General features: G+C 39.2%; 1 protein-coding gene across 3 annotated transcripts in view; it reads left to right on the top strand.

The window, feature by feature from the left end:
- rols (zinc-RING finger and ankyrin repeat domain-containing protein rolling pebbles) overlaps positions 1 to 26,858 on the top strand; it is a 428,429-nt gene that overhangs the window by 30,339 nt on the left and 371,232 nt on the right. Inside the window, exon 1 of one of the 3 annotated variants that reach the window (XM_090369444.1) lies at positions 5,980 to 6,048. The exons of the other annotated variants lie outside the window; for them this stretch is intronic. The gene's annotated coding sequence lies outside the window, so the exon portion shown is untranslated. Of the gene's footprint in view, positions 1 to 5,979; positions 6,049 to 26,858 lie in introns of those variants that run through there. 3 annotated transcript variants of the gene reach the window in all.

Genomic DNA, 26,858 nt, shown 5'->3' with positions numbered 1-26,858 from the left:
CCGACCGGGCTAGCCGGGTGGGTAAAGTACCTACCTAGCAACCCAAAGGTCGCGGGTTCGATTCCCGCCTCGGGCTTGGATCAAAGTACTGCAAAAACCTTGGGAGGTGCATTATGGCCACAGAAGCCTATGTGCCAACAACTACCAAAAAAAAAAAAAAAAAAAAAACAACTCTTAAACAAACAAAAAAAAAAAAAAAAACTACGTTAGTAGTGTGAAAGGCATCATTTTTTCTGTATCTCATATTTTGCTCCAACATGAAAGGCCAACAAGCCTTGAAACAGTGCCGTCTGGGTGGTGGTGCCCACTGAGAATAAGTAACAATAGCTTCTCTTTTAGTGAAGCGCTACTTATTCGAGGTAGTGCAATACATGGCAACTCGTTATGAAGGAAGAGCACAATATGAGATACAGATAAAATGATGCCCTTCGCACTACTAACGTAGTTTATTTTTTTTATTTGAGTTATTTATGGTGTGTTTACACCAGTATTATATAGATTATTGTACTCTTAAAGATATGATGCCTTGTCGCATTTAATTTTACTTAAATATTAATATTATATTATCACTTACCTTAGTGAAATATCTTACCTGGTGAAAGAGCTTCACAGAGTTGTTTTCCTTCTGTGTATTGCCTTCAATTTTCTGAAGTATCGAAATATTATTGTATATACGAAAGTAATGGAAACTTTGGTTTAGTCATCTATTAGTTCTCTATATAATCTGAAGAACTTCTCTCTTCTTTTCACTTTTTCAACTTTTGAGGCACACAGAAACGGCTTCTGTCTTTGGATTTTTCCATCTCTTTGTCTTTCTCGTCCAAGAATGTGCAGTTTAATCAAAGTGAAAGTCGAAAATATGTTTCTTCTTCACTCCCACAGACATTGCGGTAAACTTCTTTAAATAAGACTGATGAAAAACCGTTGAATGATTGGGCAGTGTTACCGGACTGTGCTTTGGCTGAAAGCAGGAAACGAACGTTAGTCGCGTGGATGGCGATTGATCTTCAGTTTAAATTTCATTTTTAAGCTTGTGGATTTTTTAAAAAATTTTTTTTATTGCATATAATTTCACAATAAATGTGCTTATTTGATCTAATCAAAGACATAAACTGGTTTTAAATTTCCGGAAGAAAAGCAGCCATAAATAATCATCTGACATTCAACGTTGACAGAACGTTCGTGTAAAGTGTCGATGGTGAATATTCTACCAATGATGACAGAAATATTGAATATTTGTCTTGAAATATTGAATAGAAATATTGAATATTCCAATCGATCAGTAGATTATTATTTTTAGAACTTTCATCGTGGAATAATCCGATGTTCAATACGAACAGAATATTTATTAATATTTTATATGCGTTTAGCATAGAGTAAAGATATTGTTTTCCATGAAATGTGAAATATTTTATTCAGTAAATGTACAAAATATTTACTGTATTGTATTGTATTGTGTGTGTGTGTGTGTGTGTGTGTGTGTGTGTGTGTGTGTGTGTGTGTGTGTGTGTGTGCGCGCGCGAAAAGAATTAGTCGGTGATATATATATATCACCGACTCTAATTCTTTTAGAACGCAGCGTGTCAAAATATACTTGCACATTTAAAATAAGAGCAAACGAGGACACTGCGCTCTAAAATCTAAGAGAACTAGCGGTGCCACCCGTCCTGTACTTTTGTCCCTATGTCCGGTGCTTTTAATTGACGTTGAGTGAAAGGTAAAAACTGAAATATGTCCGGTATTTTCAAGCAATGTCCGGTTGTTGTGCCTACGGAATTGCTAACATGGTAGTGGGTACATAGTATGTTTTTAAAATATTTTATGTAAAAAAATAGGTTTATTATATACATTAAAGGATTTTGTTCGAAAGGTTTTTTTTTAACGATATTTTTCATTTTTGAAGGTGGCAACCCTAGCATAAACTAAAATGATAATAAGGACAAAATAAGGTAACTACTGGAATGAACAGCTACTCAAACGCAACAATGCAAAATGCCAAGTAGAATTGCAACGCGATTAGTCAGGTGGATGACTATTGGGGTCCAGGCCAATTTGTATGCAACTCAGAAAAGTAACCGCAGCTGACCTTGATTCACACAGAAACAATAAATTAGCTTAAGACAGGACGATATTGAGAGCTGCACTGCTGTAGGTGCAATTCACACCCACGCGACTACTGAAGAGTTAAGGATTGGGGGAATTTACTATTACAGGTATAGGAACTTAATTCAAGGTTATGAGAGTTTACGATTGCCGCGCCGTTTAAACCATAACGGTATGAGGAGCCAGTAAGTAGTACAGAGTGATGATACTCGTAAAAGTAAAGAGACGTCCACTCATTTGTCAAAGCCTTGATGTGTCGACGCCCCTCTGTAGATTTTGTGTTCTTGACTAATGATCATATTTCCCGGACGTACAGTATTTTGGTCTTGTGTTGGCAACATTTTGGAATTACCTTTCTTGTTGTAAACTATCATTTATTTTATTCTTTATTATGGATTCAACGTGCAATACGTTCTGACAGCAAATGTACGAAAAAGAGCAATTTATTTGGCATATTTATTGATCCCCTTAATCCCTTATTTTATTCCAAACCTTAATCTTGCCAACCCTGGTTCTGCCAAATAGTTTTGATTAACATTTTTCACTCCGCTGTTGGCAAGGGATTCCTCTACGAGTCTCGATTCCTCTGCATTGCAAATTGGTGCAATGTATTGACCTAAATTTGTGTGTGTGTAATTAAATCTTTTTTTTTTTTGTATTAATAATAATAGGAACCTTATATTAGCATTAGCAGACGCATATGATGCAAGAAAGCAAGCTTATATAGCGTCAGCCAAAACAACAAAAAAAAAAAAACTTCCCGTTTCACCCATCCATTCACTCCAAAAGTTTACCCAGTTCTTTTTTGAATTTGTTTAAGCCATCAACTTTCACAACGACAGATGGAAGTTTGTTCCAGCAATCGACCAACGCCGGTTAAACGAAAATTTTCGCACATCTATTCTACGACTGTTTCCTCAATTTGAGTTTATGCACCCTCAGGTTTGTTCCAAATTTATTTATATGAAACAACCAAAAGGTCAGTTAGAGTGCTTAAATTTTGGAGTCAAACAATATCTAGATTTAAATTCACAAATGCAGGGTTTTTCAAATCTATTCTCTTGCTTTACCTGTTATAAAGATGATCGTATTCCACATACTACTTGGTTTATTATATAATCACAAATAACCATCTCGAGAGCAAACATACACCGATAGATAATCCCCGAGATCGAAATCTGCATGCAAGCAATTTAAAAAAAAAATTAGGAAATTCTTAATTAAATTCTTAAAATACCTCTTTCAATGGTAGGTAGATACGGATAGTTTCGTCGAGACTATTTTTACCTTGGGATACACGGGGGAGGGGGGGGGATAATGTTTTCTGTCAAAAGGTAAATTATTGACCTTACTTAGTGGGGAAAACCTAAATTGCGAACCAAGCAATCTGAGCCTTCCCTGTGAATACTTCAGCAGTGAATAGTACAGTAATTGTTTAGAAATGTGTCACCGGTTATAATCTCGGAATTTACATCTCACTCATTAAGAAATTTCTTCCCTTTTTAATTTTGATTTCAAGATGATTCATGAATGGAAATTACTTAAAATAAAGTTCAATCACACACACACCACATTTTGTGCTATGCACTCTATATCTATCTCTTTCTACCTTTTTTAATATTCATGCATGCATGCATGCATGCATGTATGTATATTCATACTCCTTGTCAATTGCCGCAACTATACTTGCGGAAACCCTAACCTTATATTGGAGAGTCTATGGAAGAAAATGTACATCCGCAAATAATATAGTTCCACTAAAAGTTTTCAACATAATGATTCCAAATTCTATTTTTAATACAAGTTTAATCGAAAATTATGCGCTACAGGTGACCCCCGCTTAACGCTGATAATTCGTTCCGGAAAAACAGAGCGCTAAGCGAGCGCCGCAGTCCCATAAGGTCCCATATGTATTTGTGAGTTGCGGTCGGTGCCATATGATATTTCCTAATCGATAATAAACGGTAGTGAAAAGATGCACAAATTTCGGTCAAAATATTTAATATTCAAATATTTGTACATATAAAATATTCTGCATTATATACGTATATAATTATGTGGTAACTACTTATGTTTCAAATTTAAACTTAAAATGCCAATTAAAATCATGAATTTAATTGATCTAAATTGATTTAATTTAATTGATGAATTTAATCAAGAAAAATATGTCCATTTTGGGTTGAACTTTGACCCTCTTCCAAATAAACTAAAAGGGGTATTAATTTTAAATCCCCGCAGAGTTATCACCCAACAATAAAGTCAACCGATCCTTCGCCGCTTTGAAACCTGGCATGTTTTTTTTCTTCTTTCAATATGAAACTTCTTTTAGGCATTCGTTTCCACAAAAGTCCTGCTTCATCTATGTTAAAAACTTGTTGAGAAGTATAACACACACAATACCAATCTTCAATAATTTTAACAAGTTCTTTTTTGAAAGTTTCGGCTCCTTAATCTGCACTTGCGGCTTCTCCCTGGATTTTAAATCTATTCAACCGGCCCTTACTAGTTTTAAATGGTTCCTTTTTTTTTTTTAGGTGAGTTTTCTTCAGATCATCATATTGGCTAATCTCTCTCTCTTTTTTTTATATTTATTTTTTTTATAATATTTAACTTAACTGAATTCTGCATTGGATATTATCTTCAATAAAATTAGTCTTTCCATTTCAATCCTAATAGCCGGCCTAGCCCTAGTTGCTCGCAGTGGAACAGCTATCCCTTCCCTCTGCTAAAATTAATTCTTTATTATTTTTTTTTTTATAATTGTTCTTACAGTTAAACTTGCAACTCCTAAATTATGGCGCACATCCGCTTGTCTTTGACCGGAATCGATTCGCTTCAAAACGTCTAATTTAATTTTCAAATTCAGTATTTTCCTTACCTTTATAGTCTTCGTATTGCGCCCAGACGTTGTTGCTTTTTCATTCTTATCGGCCGTTATTAACTCTTCGAAAATGTAACTGCGTTGGTTGCATTAATTATGATACAATGTTCGAGTAAACTGTCCGTTACGCACGATGTCTAATACTGTATTGAGTGATGACTAGACTTCGGATAACGCATATAACGCAAATATTACAAGCAATATACTTGATCATTTTTTAAAATGTTGATCTCGAAACTACGTAACAAGTCACTGTACTGCAATTAAATTAGCGCGAAAGAAAATTTCACTGAGCGTGGGAAAATTACTCAAGTCGGCGTGGGAAACGTTTTAACCGTATTTTTATATTCATTTTCAAGCTATCGACTCCATCAAATGAAACTATTTCATTAATTAAATATGCCAAAAATGCAATCTGTAAAAGAGCGTTATAGTGATCTGTGATAGCGTTATAGTCAGATACGGGTTATAATATAAGAACAGCGTTATAGCGGATCAGCTTAAAGCGAACCGCATTATAACGGGGCTTGCTGTACTGTATATGTAAATATCTATCCACATAGTTAGTTATTACCCAATAAGCTTTCGGCTTCTTCTCTGTGTGAGGGAAGTTGATTTTCTTTTTACTTGTTTCCCCTGTACCTTAGTATGAGACCAGTGGTTTGTATATCACTGTGTTCTAGTTTACTGAGTTAACACTGGATATATCACTTTAATTCTGTCTTTAGTCGCTCCCCACGTAATTGAATAGTGTCATAAAGTCTATGTATGGTAGGTGAGTGTTGGGAATTTGTTTAAGCTGACAGTGGGGTATTTACCCTGTTTTGGTTCCGTTTCAAAGCTAACTTGTTACTCACTACCTTGTTAGGCTTAATACTGTTTTTCAATGGCAGCCATAGAATAACAGTAGCTCATACTGTCAGTTAACAAATTTATTTTTCTCGTGGAGTCTGCTGCCATATTGTCTTCACTATAGGAATGGCGTCCTAACAATCAATTTTGGAGGGAAAGTATTGGAGGCTGCCATTGCTATGGCATCACAGTACTTCACTACTGTGAAAATGGTGAATAAGTGATATTACTATATTGACTTAGCCATATTGTGATAAATGTTTAAGTTTAAAGAATATATACTATAATGGCAACTGTCTTGGGCATCTTGGAGGGAATACGTCAATGAAGGTCGCCATTTTGTGACGGAAGCTATCATTTTATGTCTTTGCTTAATACGTTATACTGTATATGGTGAGTTAGGATACCTTGGTAATTTTTTTTGGCTGGTGCAGCATAAGCCACAGGTTTCTTCGCACCATATGGCTATTAATAATAATAATAATAATAATGTACTAAGGCTTGTTAGGTCTTGGAACTCCTCATTGAATATTTGGGTATAGTGAAATATTGAATCTTGCTTTCAAGTAGCTTGCAAATTAGATTTGGGCTACTTTTGTTAACTTTGAGTGCTTTTAGCAGGTCCCCAGAGGGTCGTAGCTGGGTGATATTTTGGAAAGGGTAGGAAATCACTTTTCAGAATTTTTATGGCGGGGTGCTGCCGGATGATTAAGGAACTATAAATTATTAAACCTTGGATATTTCTGTAATAGTATCCAACCTGTGGTGAGACTTAGTTATTCGACGACATATATTCAAATTAAATTCAAACATTGAATTGTTATGTTTTAATTTGGAAGACTTAGATTGTTTTGTGGGTGTCTGGTTGAGTGTTGTTAGAGCCTTTCCCCTGATATTACTCACATTTAATTAATCTAGTGCCATGGACTGTTTGATACCAACCAAAGACTTACTGGTACAATTGGTGTGATAATTTTTTTTTTTTTTTTTTGTTTTAGTTATTTAATATCTATATAATATCGGCGTAGATACACCATAGATAACTCTTAAGAAACTACGATGGTAGTTCTCTCATATTGTGCTCTTCCTTCACAACGCAAAATTACAAGCCTTCGGGCTTCAAAATTTTACCTCTTCAAGTTCTCTTGCTTCTTAGATTTTCCAACTAGTGTTTTCCTCTTTCATATTTCTTCTTTTTCCTGAGCGCGCACACACACACACACACACACACACACACACACACACACACTTGCCGGCTATAAATAACCTACAGATGCTACAGCGGTATATAGGGGTAACCCTGAAGGCCGCAATCAATACAAGAATACCTTGTCCCTTCCTTCACAACGAGTTGCCATGGTATTGCACTACCTCGAATAAGTAACGCTTCACTAATAGAGAAGACTACTGTTACTTATTCTCAGTGAGTAGACTAGGAAAGCAAAACCAAGAGAGGTGCATTATGGCCACAGAAGCCAATGCGCCAACAACTAATAAACAACAACAACAACATTCTCAGTGAGTGGCACCATTTCAAAGCTATTAGCCTATCATCGTTGGGTGGGCAGGTACTCTGGTATTGCAGACATGACAACCCAGTTATGAAGATAATCACACAATATGAGAGATGCCAAAAGGTTTATATGATAATATTTAAAAATAATTAAATGCACAAGGCATAATACTTTGAGTTAAGAGTTTAATAGTTTCCGTGGTATTGCACTACCATTGTGACTATGAGATACAGAGCAAATAATGCCTCCCACACTAACTACCATCGTAGTTTCTTAAGAGTTATCTATGGTGTATCTACACCGATATTATATAGATGTTTAGTTATTTTTAAATATTATCATATAAACCTTTTGGCATCTCTCATATTGTGTGATTATTTTCATAACTGGGTTGTCATGTCTGCAATACCAGGGTACCTACCCACCCACCGATGATAGTCCAATAGCTTTGAAACGGACACCGATGAGGGGCCAACTAGCATTGAAACGATTGCCAGTTTCAAGTGATATTCACGGAATTTCCTAGAATAGGTAACAACAGCCTTCTCTACTGGGGAAGCGTTGCCTATTCGAGGAATTTGAGTTTTTGAGTGGTGTGAGTTGAAGGAGTCTGTCCCTTTCATTCTTCTACACTGTTTCTTTTCCTCTTCCACTCCTACTATTACTTTCCCTCTACCTTTTTGCTTTTCTAAGTCTAATAGGGACAAGTGGATAGTCGAGTTATTATCCCAAACATATTGAAAATAGCTTTGAAACGGCCACCGATGAGGGGCCAACTAGCCTTGAAACGGTTGCCAGTTTCAAGCGATATTTACGGAATTTACTAGAATAGGTAACAATAGTCTTCTCTACTGGGGAAGTATTGCCTATTCGAGGAATTTGAGTTTTTGAGTGGTGTTAGTTACTGTCCCTTTCATTTTTCTACACCGTTTTTTTTCTTCCACTCCTACTATAACCTTCCCTCTAGTTTTTGCTTAAAAAAAAAAAAAAAAAAAAAAAAATCTGTTTATACTCCGGCACGACAACCAAGTCAGTAGAGTTTACAATAAATCGTCAATACAAATATTTATCGTATTTAGTAGTCACGGGCTTAAGCCCCGGTATACTCAAGGAGCGCGTGCTATGCACTCTCGCTCCTGACCACTGGGCTACGTCAGGCCTATCTAAGTCTAATAGGGACAAGTGGATGGTAGAGTCATTATCCCACACATATACAAAATAGCTTTGAAACGGTGCCGTCAGGGGGAGCCTGATATTCACGGAGTTTCCTAGAATAGGTAACAACAATTTTCTCTAATGGGGAAGCGTTGCCTATTCGAGGAATTTGAGCTTTTGTGTAGTGGGAGTTGGAGTAACTGTACCTTTCTTCCTTCTACGGCATCACTTCCTCTACCTCTCCTACTGTTACCTTCCTACATCTGTTTTGCTTTCCTACGTCTAATAGGGATAGTATGAGGATAACAGAAATCTGTATTCCATACCATATTTCAAACAGTGCCGTGCCGTCTGTGTGGTGGTACTTACTGAGAATAAGTAACAATAGTCTTCTCTATTAGTGAAGCATTACTTATTCGAGGTAGTGCAATACCACGGCAACTCGTTGTGAAGGAAGAGCACAATATGAGATACAGAGCAAATGATGCCTCCCACACTAACTGCCATTGTAGTTTCTTAAGAGTTATTTATGGTGTATCTACGCCGATATTATATAGATATTAAACTCTTAACTCTTAAAGTATTATGCCTTGTGCATTCACTTAGTTATTTTTAAATAGTTATTTAATACAAAATTAAACTGTTTATTTATTAATCACAGTATGTCTGATGAAACTGCAACAACACCGTCAATGCCTGGCTATTTAACAATGACACCAGAGATTATGGATGCTAATGTTGAGGAATTTCCAGAACCTTTTGTACAATTTGCTAACATTCTAGAACAACAGTTCACTCCCTTGAAAGTGAACAAAGAAGGTATAAATACTTCTGGAAATAGTCAAGGAAATGGCCTTGTGCAATTAAACGATACAACTATCATAGATTATGTGTTTGCGTTAAAAAAACAATTTATTCAACATACTTAAAGGGGGATTTAAAGTAACACCATCAAAGATAGCGGAAATAGGTAAAGTGTGGAACGCGATGGAGCGTTTGCTCCTAGAATTACCGATAGAAAATGAAAAAAAAAAAAAAAAACTTAAGACGGAATTGACATGTAGAACTATGCCTGTATCTATCCTAGCGCCAACATATGCAAGTGTTGCTGCTTCCAATTCCAGAGTTCCACTGGGAAGCCAAACTAAACATGTAATCATTGTTAGAGCGGAAGAGAATAGTGAATTGAAAACGAAGAGATTGAAAAGGTTGTTTCAAAAGATTTTAAAACAGAATTTAAGAAGTTGAAATTAAGTCAATTAGTAAAGCCGTGACCAAGGTATTGTCGTAGAAACTGCTACTGGAAATGATTTGGAAACTCTTACAAACTGCAGTAAATTTAAAGAACATAAGCTTAATATTGATTTGCCCAAATATTCAATTGACATTAACAAAGAAATTACAGACAAAGAATTCCTTGATGATTTGTATGGAAAGAACTTAAGTGAATACGGCATTGAGGAAGATGAATTCAAAAAGTAAGTAGAAGTGAGATTCAGGATTAAATCTAAAAATAAGAACAATTGTCATTGGATATGTGAACCTTCCCCTACCGTTAGGAAGAGTTTATTAAATTCTGGTCGTGTTTACAAAGGATGGTCTACCCGTCGAATCAAAGACTTTGTCATTGCCTACAGATGTTTCAAATGTCTTCGGTACGGCCATTCTGCCCGATTCTGCCAACATACGGAAGGTACCTGCGGTCACTGTGGTGAACAAGGTCATCAAATCGATGCATGTCCTAAGAAAGACTATCTGGCCATTTGCCGTAACTGGAGATTGCGTAAAAAGAATTCAAACCATTCGTACTTAGCAAGAGTCCCTTAGCCAGAAACTGGTAACTCCGTTATATACACATGTATTTTATACAAATTCATACGATATACAGATTCATACATTCGAGCACAAGAAATAACCAAAACAAGAACAAATTCTGTATAATACGTATTACAGAAATAATAGTATTAGTGAATCACTTCAGTTGAATGCTAATCACAACATGAAAATATTAGCTTTACAGCAGGTGTACACTTACATGGGCGCTGTTAAAAGTCTGCCTTTCGCATCAAAAATAATTCAGTTGGACTCAGAAATTATTGGACATGCAACTGTTGGACTTTGGGCGGCTGTGGTAGTTGTGGACCCAAAAATTAGTCGCTTAAATTGCAGGATTATGCTCCACGCATGCGGCGTCAGCCTGCCTAGAGGGTTCCTTTGGGTAGGTATATTTTATTTCCATATACAGCAGTACCCTGCATAGCACTGATAATTGGTACCGAAAGTATTCCGTGTTATGTGAAACCGTGCTGATTGTGGTATAATTATAATGGGTTTTAATTGAATGCGTATCAGAGAAACAGTCTATAAACAAATTATAATAAATCTATAAACAATTGGAGCTTGATAGCCAATTAGGATTTGAAATTTTAAAAAAAAAATATTGCAAAAATTTGTTTAATGAAAAGGTAACATTATGAGAGACCAGAAAAAAGTTTTAAAAAAGGCCGTTGTTTTTTTAGGTATTTCAATAACGAAGTCTGGTGAAGTCGTCTCTTCTTTTTCTTGGTGTTCAAGCCTTTGTAGCATCGAATCCCATGTTGTGAAATTTGCCGTATCTTTTTTTTTTTTTTTTTGATTTGGTAGTTGTTGGCGCATCGGCTTCTGTGGCCATATTGCACCTCCCAAGGTTTTTGCAGTACTTTGATCCAAGCCCGAGGCGAGAATCGAACCCGCGACCTTTGGGTTGCCGGGCAGGTACTTTACCCACTCGGCTAGCCCGGTCGGCCTGCCGTATCTTGATGCTATGTCCAACATTCAGATTCCCATTCATAATCGCCTCGCAGGCCATATAAACCACCCAAAAATCTTTCTCCAATCTTCTGTTGAAAATACTTTTGGTGCCACTTCAGAATTGTTTTCCTCTTCTTCATATGCGGTTTGCTCATCAATTTCAAGGAAAGTTGCACCATCTAAGTCACTTGCATGCGAGTCAGTGCAGTCACATACATTGACAGATTCCAAAGTTTCGAATCTCAAGTTTTTTCCGATATTCACAATGTCTTCAGCAGTTGTCTGAACTTGCGATTCAAAACCAGTGAAATCATTTACCAAATGGGGAAAACATGCTGCCAAAACAATGCATGTTTTTGGCAGTGATTTCTAGCCAAGATGCAGATATATTTTCGATCGTATTTAAAGGGGTAAAAAAAAAAGCGAAATGAAAAGTTTAAAAAGCTGTCACGTCTTCTCAACGACAAGATGAAATTAAGAATACTGAATACTGTTGCAGCTGACTGCCTGAGGGGAGTTGTTATCACATGTGCATGTGAGACAATAGAGTTGGCACCGCAGCACATATGTACCGTACCTAGGCTACGACAATGCAAGCACATATAGAGTACGTGTCTAGGCTATTGAATGAGTTTTAATATGTAAAGTAAATTTTCGACTTAAACTTAATTGAAAACCGTGTTATAGTGAAACCCGTGCTGTTTGAAGCCGGGCTAAGCGAGGTATTGCTGTACATACTATCAATGCAGCCAGAATCATCAACCTATTGAGCCATTTTTTAATTATCTTAAGAATGCTTTACACAGGCTTATGGGAAGGCGTGTTGTTATTTGTATGGACGCCAACGCATCTTCCACTTTGTGGAATAGTCTCAATACTCATTCCAAGGGAGAACTCTTAGAAGAATTCATAGTGACCAATAATCGGACACAGTGTAATACATTCGGCCGTCCTCCTATGTTTGCAGGCCCTCCGTAGCCAGGTGGGAAGGAGCAGCAGTGCGTAGCACACGCTTCTTGATTAGACCGGGGTTCGAGCCCGTCACCAACAAATACGGAGGATGCGGAAAGGTCACGGAATGACCATCGCATATCCCGGAGCAATATGGTCTTAGTTGCTAATGCTCCTAAAAACCAAATAACATAACATAATATTACTGACAAATGTCTATTATGAGGAATGCCTTTCGCCAATAGTTGACTTCAAGGAAAACTTTCTTCCGCTGTCGAGTTTCGCGGACCGTGTATTTAAAAGCAGAAAGAGAATTATGAGTATTGATCATTGAGACTGAAGATTGTTTCAGTAATGTCAGAATTGTGGTAAGATCTTGTTGTAATCAGGGAGATTGTACAACAATTTAAAGACTGCTTTTTGGTTCGAGAACCTTCCTAATGTCTTGTAAATATAAACTGATTAATACTTGATTATCTTGTGTTTTAGTGCATGGTTTCCACTTGATTGTACTATTGAATTGTAAATATGTTATAATAGTCACCTCAGTGATTTATTGAGGTTGTTGTTGGCGGAGTTAAAATTAATTTGATAACATTGTTGATTTAATGGTATTGGTTACACATGTTAATCATAAAAGTTAAAATTAGGATTAAAAGGGGGGAAAAAAGTACTTATCTTCTGACAATAAATTGTCGGCCTGAATAACTATTCTTGAAGTTTTAGTTTAAACTTGGTTAAAACTGTCTGATTCACAGTTGTAGATTTGTATAACCACAAAATATATTTTGAATAAGTTTAAGTTGATACTTCAACCTCTAGGACCCAGTTTGAGTCCTTGAGATTGTCGCAGATATTCTCTCAGATATGCCAGACAAGCTGTACTGTGGCTACCTGGGAGTCTAAAACGCTGATAGAACTGATATTCGGGTGACATTCAAGTCAAGTGGACCCAATTTCGGCGAAGTCCGGACGGTCTGTGATAGCCAAATCCTCTGCTTGCACCTTCACGATGGTGGGACCGTTAGTAATCCTGTGTATAACCGTCGCTACCGTAATAATAATGCCTGATCACTGCGTTTTTGACGTCATCATAAGTGGGCCACAAGGATTTGTTGTTTTTAGGAGCATTAGCAACTAAGGCCATATTACTCCTTGAATATGCGGTGGTCATTCCCAGACCTTTCCGCATTCTCCGTATTTGGCGGTGAAGGGCTCGAACCCCGGTCTAATCAAGAAGCGTGTGCTGCTGCTGCTTCTTCTCGGGACTGTTTGTTGTAAATGCCTCTTTTGTCAAATAGCTTGGATAATTTGTAAAATGTGATGGAATAGCTCCGTGAATTAATTTTGGATGCTTGAAATCTACGGCGAATCTCTGTGTTTTTTTTTTTTTTTTTTTTTTTATTCAATTTAGATGCCCGTCTAACTTTCTGGAATGGCTCGAAATGAATCTGACATATTGGTATTGGCGGAACGCGATCCACAGAGCGGCCAAGAGAATAGGTGATCGCTGTGTGGTCAGAAGTGGTCCATGCTTCATTAACCTTCCACTTGAACTTTCCAGAAATAGTCGGCGTGGTCAGGGTGATGTCGATGGTACTTTCCCAGAGGGTGCTACTGTATGCAGGGAGATTTCCAGGCTGGTTGAGTACTTGTAGTCTGGAAGCAAGGATGGAAAAATTTTCTGTAGTTCCTGCAAAGCTGGTTGTGTTATTAGTGCTCCCGGAATAAGGATTAAAAAATGTGTTAAAAAAGTTTTATCATGGAAAAGAATATATGTAGAAGATAGAGCTCAAGACGGTGAGTAAAACAAGTCTTTACTGACAGCTGCCAGACAAAAACTCGCGCTGCTGCGATCGTTTAAATATCTTGAAAAATTCCAATACTTTAACATTGAATATGGAATTCAGTTAACATAGAGTTTTTTGGCTGGCAGTTTACATATATTGAGGTGGCCTTATTCACACACACTTGTGTTGATTAAGAGCCTTACCATTCTGGAACACTGGGAGGCTGATTGTGATGCTGGGGACATAGTTTTCATCGATTAGCATCAATCGCCAGCCTGATATTGAAGAAAAATCTCGGCCACCATGCCAACAATATAATACATTGGAACAACAGGAGCCATATTGCCTTCTTCACCAACAGGCTAACAAAGGAATTGGCGGGAAGACCGCTGGTCACCAGACATCCGGGTTTTTGGGGCTACACTAGTTAATGCACGTTCATAGACACGTTGCCATGGCAACCAGTGTCAACTGAGGCAGTTGCATATAACAGGGTGCATAATTTTAGGACCACCAACTTTGAGACCTTATATCTTGGCCCCTAGTGAACATACAGTTATGAAAATTGAAATATGTATTCTGGGGAAAATTACTTCATCCCCTTGTGACTTGTACCGCCATCTGGTGGCCCTTTCGGGAGATCGATAATAACTTTTGAACGGGTGGCCCGACCCCCACAAAAATTGGTACTCGGAATTTTGGCATCAACACCCATCAGCACACCAACTTCAACCATATCTGATAATAACTTCGCCTTAAACGGGATGAAAAGCGAAAGGGTTTTTCATCCCGGAAACTTTTAGGTGGCATAACTTCCACTCTAATTGACTGAGGAAGCTCAAACTTCAAACCTACCACTCACCAATGGTCCCCAAGAACTAGGCACATTCGCGCCCTCCAGCGGAGTACCCATTTCGACTAGGAAGCCATTGATTGGAATCCACAAGAATCCACATAACTTCCTCCCAAATTGCCTGAGGAAGCTCAGAAATAAAACCCAACATCCACCAACGGTCCCCAACAACTTGGCACACTTGCGCCCCCCTAGCGGAGGATTCAACAGGACTTGACGGCTAATTGCCTAGAATCCACAGAACATTGACTCTAATGCATCCGTGGGCGTGGTCCTTTCAACAATGGATTCAACGCCGGATACCTCCTCATTGTCCTCTGAACCACAGCTAGATAACTGGAGCATGGACACTTCAGACGAAGCACCTTCTGTAAACCCAACGAACAACTCAGTGGCAAGACTGAAAGAAGCCGTAGTCGCCTTAGTTGCCCTGAAGAAGGGTGATCCTGCAAAAGGCGCCAAACAAGACACAACTAGCAATACCATCGATAAGGTAATTAATGAGAATGGAAATGAAATAGTGACGGATAGCCATAGCTACATCATAAACAAAAATGACAATCTGAATGATTCCTTAGTTGAAGATAATGTAGAAGCCATGAGCACCCTTAGGAAACACTTTCTAAACACTTGCAAGGTGCAACGGGTCATCACCCCCCAACTGGTCGCGGATCTGCTTGATCTGTGGGGTGACCTGGAGAAAATAGTTACGAAAACAACATTGGAAAATCAGAGATTAAGAACGATCATTGACTGCAAGCAAATGTCGTCCTCCACTCCAGTATATACCTATGCGCAAGCCGCCACACTTAGAGTCGACAAGAAAACTGAAGCACAGCTGGCCCCAGCTGGCTCACAGGCTAGACATGTGGTACTGATAAAGGCAAACCCCCAATGTGTCCATCAGACTAGTGATGAGGTCAATAAGGCCATCACTAACAACCTAAAAACGGAGTTAAAAAATATAAAAATCAAATCGATCAGACAAGTTAGAGACAAGGGGGTAGCAATAGAGACCGCCACCCAACAGGATTTAGATAAAATTAAAAACTGTACAAAACTTAATGAAATGAATCTCACCGTGGACTTACCAAAAAAACTAAACCCCACCATGGTCATCTATGGTATCCAAAACGAAACTCCAGAGGAGGAGATACTGGAAGACTTATACGACAAGAATCTAAGCAGCACCAAAATAACCATGGAGGAATTCAAAAAGGAAGTGAAGATACGCTTCAAAATGTTTTCCAAAAACAAAAATAGCAAACACTGGGTTGTTGAATTCACTCCCAGAATAAGAAAACACTTAGTGAATATGGGTAACCGTATCTACCTGGGCTGGTCAGTTCATACAGTCAAGGACTTCCTTATTGCCTCCCGTTGCACAAACTGTCTCCAATACGGCCATTCACAAAAATACTGCAGACAACCAAAACCAACATGTGGACATTGTGTATTGGAGGGCCACCAACAATCCTCATGCCCATCAACATCAAACCCTGCCTCCTGCTCCAACTGCCTGTGCAGGAAGCGTGACGCTGCACACTCCTATCGAGACCCATCATGCCCTGAGTTCACCAGAGCACAGGAATTAACCAAACTAAGAACAAATTACATTCAATCCTAGAGCTAACGCCCACAGTACTGTCCGCTTCTGCCAACTTAACTGTCAGCGATCCGCATCAGTCCTGTCAGACCTAGCCAAGCTCTCCCAGGACAAAAGCTTTGACATCCTCGGCCTCCAGGAGCTGTACTCCTACAAGGGCAAGGTCAAAGGCCTCCCCTACTCCTTCAGAATCATCCAATCTGACCCAGCAGTTGACGGATCTGGAAGGAATGCAACCTCAAGAGTCTGGGCAGCACTGGCCGTGGCTAACCCTTCCCTCAGTCAGCCGAATCAATAGCCTCTGCACAAAATACGCAGCAGCTGCGTGCGTTGAGGGTAGTTTTGGGCAACTGTATGTCATCTCCCTGTACATGAGATGCTTCAGAGTCTCCCAGGAGATTGAGCCGTTCGTTAACTACCTCGAAAACGCAATGAATACACTAGTAGGGAAAAGCATAATTATTCTAACGGATGCAAATGCATCTTCACCAATGTGGAACAGCCCAACGGCAGACTCCAGAGGGGAAATCCTGGAGGAGTTGATTGCCACAAAAAATCTTAACATCTGTAACACACCCGGCCACCCACCTACTTTCTCCTCCGCCTCACGAACCTCTCACATCGACATAACACTGTCAACCTCATCCATAGCAGACTGCATAAAAGAATGGAAGCTACATCCCTCATGGACGTCGAGTGACCACTCGGTTACAGCCTTCTCCTTCTGCCCACTCATACACCATGCACTCAGGAGGAAATCCTATGATCTTCCCAGATACAAAATAAGGAACTCAGACTGGGAAAAATTTGACAACCTGGCCAAAACTGCATTCCTTAACAATGACAAAGACCTGGCAAACCTGCCACCTCCTGACCTACTCTTGACAGACTTCATGACGCAGTGCACCGCAATCTGCGACTCCTCCTTTCGGAAGAAGTCCCGCAAACCAAACTACGTGCCCTGGTGGACAATGGAACTCACGGACCTTCGGAAAGCCCTGAGGAAGGCACGGAAGCAACTTAGCCGTGCAAGAAGGACTCAGAGATCGCCAGCTGAAATAGACAGACTAAATGAAAACTACCGCAGTGCACGGAAGCTCTATTTTAATGGAATTTACAAGGAAAAACACAAAGCGTGGGGAAAACTTGTTGAAAAATCCATGAGTACAGACCCTTGGGGCCTAGTTTACAGGCTCATCTTTGATAAGATCCACCCAGGGGAGATCACTCAATCCACCCTGAATCAAAACAATCAGGAGTCACTTACATGGGAAGATTCAATCAACAACCTGCTCGATGGAATCATACAGCAAGACTGTCCCACCGCGGAGGGTACCACCCAAACAATGCTTCGGCTGGACCATCTAACCTACTCGGCCACAAGCTATGAGGACCCCTTCTCCCACCTAGATATAGACCATGCAGTCAGCACGCTAAAATCAGGAAAATGCCCTGGACTGGATCTCCTGGAGGTCACAGTAGTCAAACGAATTTGGTCCATCTCCCCAAACACCCTGATACAGTTGTTCAATTCTTGTCTAAACCACAGTTCCTTCCCCAAGGAGTGGAAGCAGGCAAACTTGAAGTTACTGCTGAAAGGACCGGACAAACCATCCAACCAAGCGTCATCATACCGCCCAATAGCCCTTCTCCCCGTCCTGGGAAAGGTGCTAGAAAAACTACTTGCAGCTAGAATACGCACATTATACAACTCAAAGAGCCTCAATTCCAACTCCCAGTTTGGCTTCACTGCAGGCAAATCAGCGGTTGATGCTATAAACCATGTCCTGGAGTCTATCTCATCCTCGGAATATACCTACATCCTCGGTCTCTTCGTGGACTTCAAAGGGGCCTTTGACACCGTTTGGTGGCAAAGTGTCCTGGAGAGGTTGCGAAGGGCCGGGGTCTCCGCCCCAATCTACCGATTAATGTCCGACTATTTCACAGACCGTAGCCTCGTGGTCTACAATGGATCCTGCTCAGTTACCAGACTGGTCACTCGAGGCTGCCCCCAGGGATCAGTTCTTGGCCCCCTTTGCTGGAGCTTGGTCCTTGACGGGTGGCTCGCCACCGGTCAACCACAAATCACAAAGGTAGCCTTTGCAGACGACCTAATCTTGCTTATAAACGGAAACTCCAGGCGGGAATTGGAAACACTAGCCACGGATGTCCTGGAAGATCTGGACCAGTGGTGCATAACCCATAAGCTAACGCCGACCTGCCCGGCAACCCAAAGTACCGTAAAGTACCTGCCCGGCAACCCAAAGGTCGCGGGTTCGATTCCCGCCTCGGGCTTGGATCAAAGTACTGCAAAAACCTTGGGAGGTGCAATATGGCCACAGAAGTCGATGCGCCAACAACTACCAAATCAAAAAAAAAAAAAAAAAAAAACCATAAGCTAACAATCTCAACAGAGAAAACTTGCCAGATGCTCTTAAAGGGCCACCTTGACCCACGTAGGCCACAAAAGATCAAACTTATGAACACAACAATCAAACTGGTTGAATCATACAAATACTTGGGGTAATGCTGGATAACAAGCTCAGTTTCATTCCTCATGCTAAGTACTTGCTAAGGAAAACCAAAATCTTAACAGGAAACCTAATGAAAATAACCAGGAAATCATGGAAGATAAAGCCATCAACGCTAAGACTATATTATAATACCCTCTTCCTCCCCACTGTTTGCTACGCTGCAGGAGCTTGGGCACCGAGCCTGAGCAGAGGACAAGTCTGCAAAATACTTCTGCGAGCCCAACGCTTCTTCCTCCTGGCCACCTCCAGGGCTTGCCGGACCATCTCTACCGCTGCCCTAAGTGTCATCTGTGGGAAACGTCCAGTAATATACGATGTGATTGACACCTTCCTGCAATACCAAAGAAAACAGCCCATTCCCAAGAGCATAGCACAATACAGCATAGATGCTGCCCTACCAACTAAAGAAGATAACAACCGGCTCAGACAATTGTACTTAGCTGACTGGCAAAGGGACTGGACCGATTCTCCCCTTGGCAGAATAACATTTACATACTTGCCAGAAGTTATAGAAATCAATAAAACAAGCAAGCCCTGGATCAACCCGGGACTCTATACAATGTTTCTACTAACAGGACATGGCAGCATAAATGCCAAGCTCTTCACTTTCAACGATGATATCATCTTTGACTGCAATTACTATGTGGACCTTAGAACACAACTCCAAATTGTAACAAACGTTTACAACCCCAATGACCTGCCAATGCTACTCGACAGCCCCGAGTCCTTCTCAGCGCTGGCCACCTTCGCGGAAAAGGTATTCTCCCGTAGAAAGAGAATACAAGCCACAGGAAACTAGGAACACAAGAATAAACACTGCTACAGACTGTATTGGAATCAATGTAAATCAACGTATTAATTGAGTGCGCTTCAACTCCAGGTCAGGATTGGGCCCTGCGGGAACTGGGCACACTCCAAACCATGTAGAGCCAATGTTGAATTTAAAATACTATGGGTGTGTCCCGTGATCTAGGTCAGGATTGGGCCCTGCGGATCCGGGTGCACAACTATATAGATTGAAGCTGAGTTAACACAAAATGTGTTATTGATAACTGATTCTAAACAAGATAGTAGAACCTGGCTGCCTCCTCGCGGCTAGGGACGGGAGCGGGGGTTGAGGCTCTACTTGCCTTCAGCCCCCTGCTGCTAAATGCCAGATGCCAGCCACAACAACATATACAACACTCCACACACACTAAAATGAACATCAAAGATCTAAGTGCCATCAGCATTAAGAATCCTAAACTAAATTAGTCTAATACGCCATACTACTCTATCTCGCGCCTTCCAAACTTCCAAACCTTAAACTAGCGATAAACTTAATTCTTCCCTAGTTTTTGTCACCCTATACTAAACTAACGCTAAACTTAAACTCCTCGCACGCGCGGGTGTAAATAGTAATCCCAAAGCAAAACGCGGCTAAACCTAAATTAAACTCAAAATAGTCACTGATGTCGTATCAAAATTCAAGTCGTTCTCTTTAGATGAATCATTTCAATTCTTCTGGCAATAACTACCGCTTAATAGACGGCGGACATAGGGGGAACCCTGGAAACCGCCAGTAACCCACATAAATACACACATACACCTGGATGATGGAAATGTATGTATAATTGTATATAAACCTATATAAGTTTTGTATATATATGAAATGAATGTATGTAAATTGTGTGTATTAATAAATGTATGTATACCTGAAACAGTATGAAATATATAAATAAAATGTTATGCTCTCTTCCGAATTTCACTTTACTTATTATTAGCATCTCATAGACGATTGTTATTAGCTTTTACAACTAATGATAACTCAGTCCGCGTACACAGGCCTATAGTTTATCAAAGGTTGAATATAATTACATTTCGTGTATTTATCTACAAGCTTCAATATAAAATTAATATTACGTATCACACAAATATTGAGATTTTTTGAATTCTTAAACAGGCATGCACGCATTTTACTTCAGTGTATCTAATTTATGAAAGGAATATTTTATATATAAATGAAACCACGAAAGCCGAAATTCTGACAAAAATATCTGTTTCATATTCTTAAAAATTCTCGTTCCATTATTGTTAAAATACTCCTATTTAAGATAACTGCTATTAACGTAACACAAACTTATTTTAGCAAACTTACCTTTGAATGTTCAGATGGCACAAATGGTCTTTCCTTGTTATAGCTTTCAACCATTTGTTAGTTAAAACAGTGTACTTCAACGGAAGTCCAAAGACGTGTACTTTCGGACCACCTTTATAATTTCCACGGCATCCAGGAACACATTTTACAGGCATTATTAAAAAAATCAAAGCGCTTTTATGGGATGAAATACACAAGACACGAATAAACAAAAATACTTTTATGAAGTATTTTTGTATTTTACGTTGCTAATGGTCATGGGCAAGGTATTGGAAAGGCTTATCCTAGGCCGTCTAAAAATACATTATCTGAATACAATCCTTCAGTCGGAAAAACAGTTTAGCTTCAAACCTGGCTGCTCAACTGAGGATGCAATGAATAAGCTTAACTGCAGCTCAGACCAGTCAGGAAACCTATATGCTGGCAATCTCAGTTGACTTTTCTGGTGCCTTTGATACTTTTTTGTGGCTCAGCATTGTCAGGAGAGTACACCATGCTCGTATTCCGCAGAATTCTATAACTGTATAAAAAAACTACTTTAGTAACAGAGACATAGCAGTCCAGACCAGACACCAATGCATAAGGCGTAGTGTTACCAGTGGTTGCCCACAAGGTTCAGTGCTGGAGCCCTGTTTTTGGAACCTAGTGGTGGATGAGTCCCCGGAGGCTGACACCGGCCAGGTTGACAAGCTCGCGTTCGCGAATGATCTTATCCTCCTGGTAAAAGGGAACGATAGGAAAGCCCTAGAAGATCAAGCCAACCGTCCTCCAGGTCTCTTACAGAACTGGGCCAATACTCACAAATTAGTTATCTCCAGCAGCAAAACCAAGTCCATATTGCTAAAAGGAAAATTAGACATTAGAAGACAACCCCAAATCACAGGGAAAACTATATGACAAACTAACATTCTATCCTCACCTCACACAAAATGGTCGGAACGTAAAATTATGCTGACGTGATAGCGAGAATTAGTCAAACAGATTGGGGTCTGAAAAGGAAAATAGAGACCCTTATTTACAAGGGCTTGTGTTTTCCTTTTGAGTTTTCCTCTTGTGTTTTCCTCCCAGTCATTACTTACGAAGCTGGGGGCTGGCTCCCTAGGGTGCTTCTTGTTAAAAACAGAGACAAGCTAGGATCCATCCAGCGGGTTATGTTATTAACAAGGGCATGCCGCACAGTCAAGTACTCCTGCATTGATGCTACTGGCTGGTGCACTGCCACTGGATTTAGAAGTTATCAAACGAGGTTCAACTACAGATTGAAGAGGAAGACATCCTCTTCAATATTGACTTACAAAATGGGGTTCAATATTGACTTACAAAATGATTTCAAAAAAGAAAAGAATTCTAGCCTACCTATACCAGATTTAGCAAGGTAGGTGGAGCGCGACACCCAGAGGAGAGGTCACTAGGAGGTTCCTCCTACAGGTTACCCTAGTTGCCCTCCAAACCGCTACCCTGTTTTGCAAAATGACTTTTTGTTACCTTTTTATTGAGAGGGCATGGCTCCCTAAATGCCAAACTTTGTCACCTCGGCCTTCTACAGGACACCAAATGTACCTGTGGTGTTGATGAGGATTGGATTCATGTCTTATATGACTGCCCTAATTGCCATCCCCACAGAAATAGGACGAATACAACGGGGAGATGAACAAATTTTCATCTCCAATGAGATGCATTTCATGGCCTTTTTCAAATTTGCACAAAAGAGTATTTTAAACGAGGAGAATCACCCATGCTGTGAGCAACTAAACTATGACATCCACTACTTAGACAAATATATTTACCTCATCCTACCATCCAATGTTACTGGTCTGACAGAACGCCTTTCCCATCAAAATGAGAAATTTATGGTAATTCAATTTAATTATTATAATTGCATTTAATTATTAGTTATTTATGCTGTGCTCTACTGTATTAAATTCCAACGTACCTCATTTATCTTTCACACAAACTTCCTTATCCTTCAATTCTTTTCATTTACAAATAATTTCGATATGTTAAAATGACTGTGCGTAATATATTATACAAATATACCAATTTACTAAGAAAACAGCAAATAAGGAAATCATATCAGCGAATACAGAGAGTGACTACGAGCATGATGGTAGATTCAATGATTGTGGGCGTAAACGTAGATATGCATGTCTGTATGACAGAAGCTATGTTTAAGTGGATGAATGAATGTATGTTTTGGTGTAGATGTATCTGTGTCTATGTAGGTATGTATTCTGCGCGGCTAGCACAGTGGTATCGTCATCGTTCTTCCCACACCGGGGTGAAAAAGGCCCGGGTTCGAATCCTGTTGATGACGAGAGGAACTTTAATGGGCTTTTTTCGCTCCGTGGCTGAGTTAGTCGGTCTCAGGCGTAGATGGCAAGGTTTTTTTCCCCCAGAAACTGGGGTCTTTTCGTCCAGCAAAACAGGCAAATCGACCAGAGAACACACGCAATTTACAGACAAAATAAATATATGGGTAGATGAAATCATTTACAGGGGACCCTAATAACATAAATTTTGTTTTTTGTAGGTATGTATAATTAACTCTATATACGTTTGTATTTACCCTTCTATTGTACATGTATGTGTGCACGCTTTTTTATTGTATGTAAGTGTGTGTATATATGATTTTTTTTATTGTATGTAAGTGTGTGTATGTATGTATGCATGCATGCCAATTGAATGTACAGTATGTGAAGGCATGTTTGTATGTAAATTGTAGTGGGTAAATTGTATATAAATTGTAGTGGGTAAATTGTATATAAATTGTAAATCGTGGGTCCGTATATGTGAGATTCGTATGCATATATGAACTCTGCATGCATTGTGCATGTGTGGGTATGTTTTTGCATACAGATATGCATGTTGTGTGTTTAGGTTACCTTGTATGCATGTTAAATTAATTAATTGATTTTCTGTTTATACTCCGGGACGACCAAACGGTTAGAGGAGTTTACAAGATACACAGAATACAAGAAACAGCACTGCATTCAGCAGTCACGGGCTTGAACCCCGGTCACTCAAGGCACGTGTACTTATGCACCCGCGCGCCTGACCACTAGGCTACGGCGGCCTTTTTCTTATGTATGTATTATGCAGGCATGAGTGTAAGTATGCACATGCTGTGGCCTGAATATGAATAACACACTTTAGATAATAGCACGGAAACCCAGCCAAAGCAAGTCCCCGATACATATTGATAGACATTTTCAGCAAGGAGAAGGAATAGAAGTTTTGTTCATCTATATACAGATCGATCCAAGACTGGCAATAAAGTTGGTACACGTGTAGTCCTACCAAATTCCATCATCTCCAAAGAGCTCGCCTCAGAATGCAGTACTCATTCTTCATAGTTATATGTTATCCTACTTAGTCCTGGTGAATATAAAAAAGTCTCATACTCGATCCACTTTACATACTGATTCATTGAATGCTCTTTAGTGTAAATCCTCCTCTAGTCGTTCTTTGCTACAGAAAATTTGTACACAGTTAATACAACTTCATACACGGTGTCAGTTCAAAATTTTTTGTTCGATCCTTGGACACTTAGCAATCTCAGGAAAGGAACAGGCAGTTTCAGCTGCCAAAGGTGTTTCGAACGAGATCTCATCTGTTTGCAGAACACCTTATATTGATTCCAAATTGATCCAAAAATCAATTATGCAACGCGCCTATAAACAATAATGGAAATGTACGTAGGAAGAACAAACAAATAATAAACTCTTAATATCAAGAGAGAATGCAAACGATAGCAATCGAGAGGAAACAAAATAAGAAACCACGCTAGCCAGGTTATGCCTTAGTCATACCTCACTCAGTTATCTACTCACAATGCAGTCTTTGTTTATGCCCACACACGGTAAAGAATATCATCGCAGAATGCCCATTATATCTAAAAGAATGAAAAATTGCTTTCTCCTCACATCTTCAAAATTTTAATTAATTAACGCTACATTTTTAGGAGATCGACCGGACATGGATGATACTTTTATCTTCCTAAAATTGATTAATAATTATGACCTTTTTTGAACTAGTGTTACTTATAAGATGATCGTTGCCTCAGTTGCTGAAGAACCAACAAATCTAACAACAACAACCGTAGTGAAGTGAATTTGAAATTTGTACAGAGCGAGTATCTCTTGAGAAGAAGGGTAACGCCGAGAGCAAAAAAGAAACCTAGTTTTTTTAGAAGTAGATCAAGCAATATTTGTGATGTGTTTATGCCAATAGTGTACAGAAGTTAATATAATAGAGATGTGATATTCTCTAGAAATCAGAGGGTCATCGAAGATAAGAATCGTCTTATAAGAAACGATTTCTTATAAGATAAGAAACGTCCAGAAGAGTCGTTTTTTGCGAGATATAAGACAGGACTGGGTTTTCGAAGAACTGAAATTAACTAAGTTATCTTCTCCCCACGAGAATTACCTGGAGATAAGGAAATGTTAGTGAATATTCCAGAAGTTGCAACTGTTTTGCAGAGTTTCTCAAACTGTCGGGTAGAATGCGATGTACTGTGATCAGCAAAACTATGGATAAGATTTCTAGTCAATGGAAAAAGTTCATTAATGCACAAAAGGAAAAGGTTGGGAGAAAGAACTGAACCTTCGGGAACACCAGCATTGTTGGAGAAGTCAGAAGATAGAGAGCCACCTACCGTCGTCTGCAGCAAGCGGTCAAAGAGAAAACTGGATACCCAATTACAAAAAGACAGTTCGAAATCTATAGGTGGCGCTATTGTTTGCGTAGTGATAGTCGTGTTAATCTTAATTCGTTTTCAAAATGGTAATGTTTTGTGAGTAAAGTGAATATTGACACATGATCAGGTATTTCTTCTGGGGACTACACATGACCCTGACCATGCATCAAAGATCTGCGTTTCTATACTTGCCCGTAGCTGTGCAAGAGAAAATTTATAAATACAAATGTAAATAAATGTAATCGAAACGTAGTGTAGTCCCCCGATGAAATACCTGATCATGTATCAATATTCACTTTTGCCGACATCAGATTTTATTTTTATTAATTGATATTTGCTTTTCTTCCCCGATTTGAAGTATATAGCTACATTTTCCCGCCTTTATCTGATGAAAGCTACCGTTACCACCTTTTGACATTCTGACGTAATTTTTGTTTTAAAGGTTACTACGTTTTGCTCATATTTCGGCTATCTTTTTTTTTTTTTGGCCTTTGGCTTTCCGTGTGTTTCGAAACTGCCATCGTCTTTATTTTTGTGTGTCCTATTTATAATAATATGCATATATTTATATTTGCATCCATTGCTGCTACTTTGCGCGCTTCGGTGCATTTGCATATCCAGTTTAACTTTCCGCTTTTTTATCTGGCTTTACTCTTTAGTATATATATATATATATATATATATATATATACACTTCAAATCGTAATAATCGAAGCATAATGCATCATTATGCTTCTTATGATGGCAATCTCCTTTATTACTACACTAATCTACTGGGGGCGCAAAGGGACTTGACCAGAATTAATCCTTGCTCATCATCTTACACAATGAAACAGACAGAATAACGAACAGGAGGAGAATTGACAAATTGCATCTACGACAGCAAATTGTGACTTCAATTTGCATAGTCGGTGATATAACCCGCTTCATTTAACATAGCCATTGAAATCTTATTTATATAGTGTTTTGGCGAGTATTTAGTCGCGCGTGGGA

Source organism: Mastigoproctus giganteus, chromosome 3 (assembly GCF_048544385.1).
Source record: "Mastigoproctus giganteus isolate SK-2022 chromosome 3, ASM4854438v1, whole genome shotgun sequence".
In the NCBI taxonomy this organism is placed as follows: domain Eukaryota; kingdom Metazoa; phylum Arthropoda; class Arachnida; order Uropygi; family Thelyphonidae; genus Mastigoproctus; species Mastigoproctus giganteus.
This window is presented reverse-complemented; position numbering and strand designations above follow the sequence as displayed.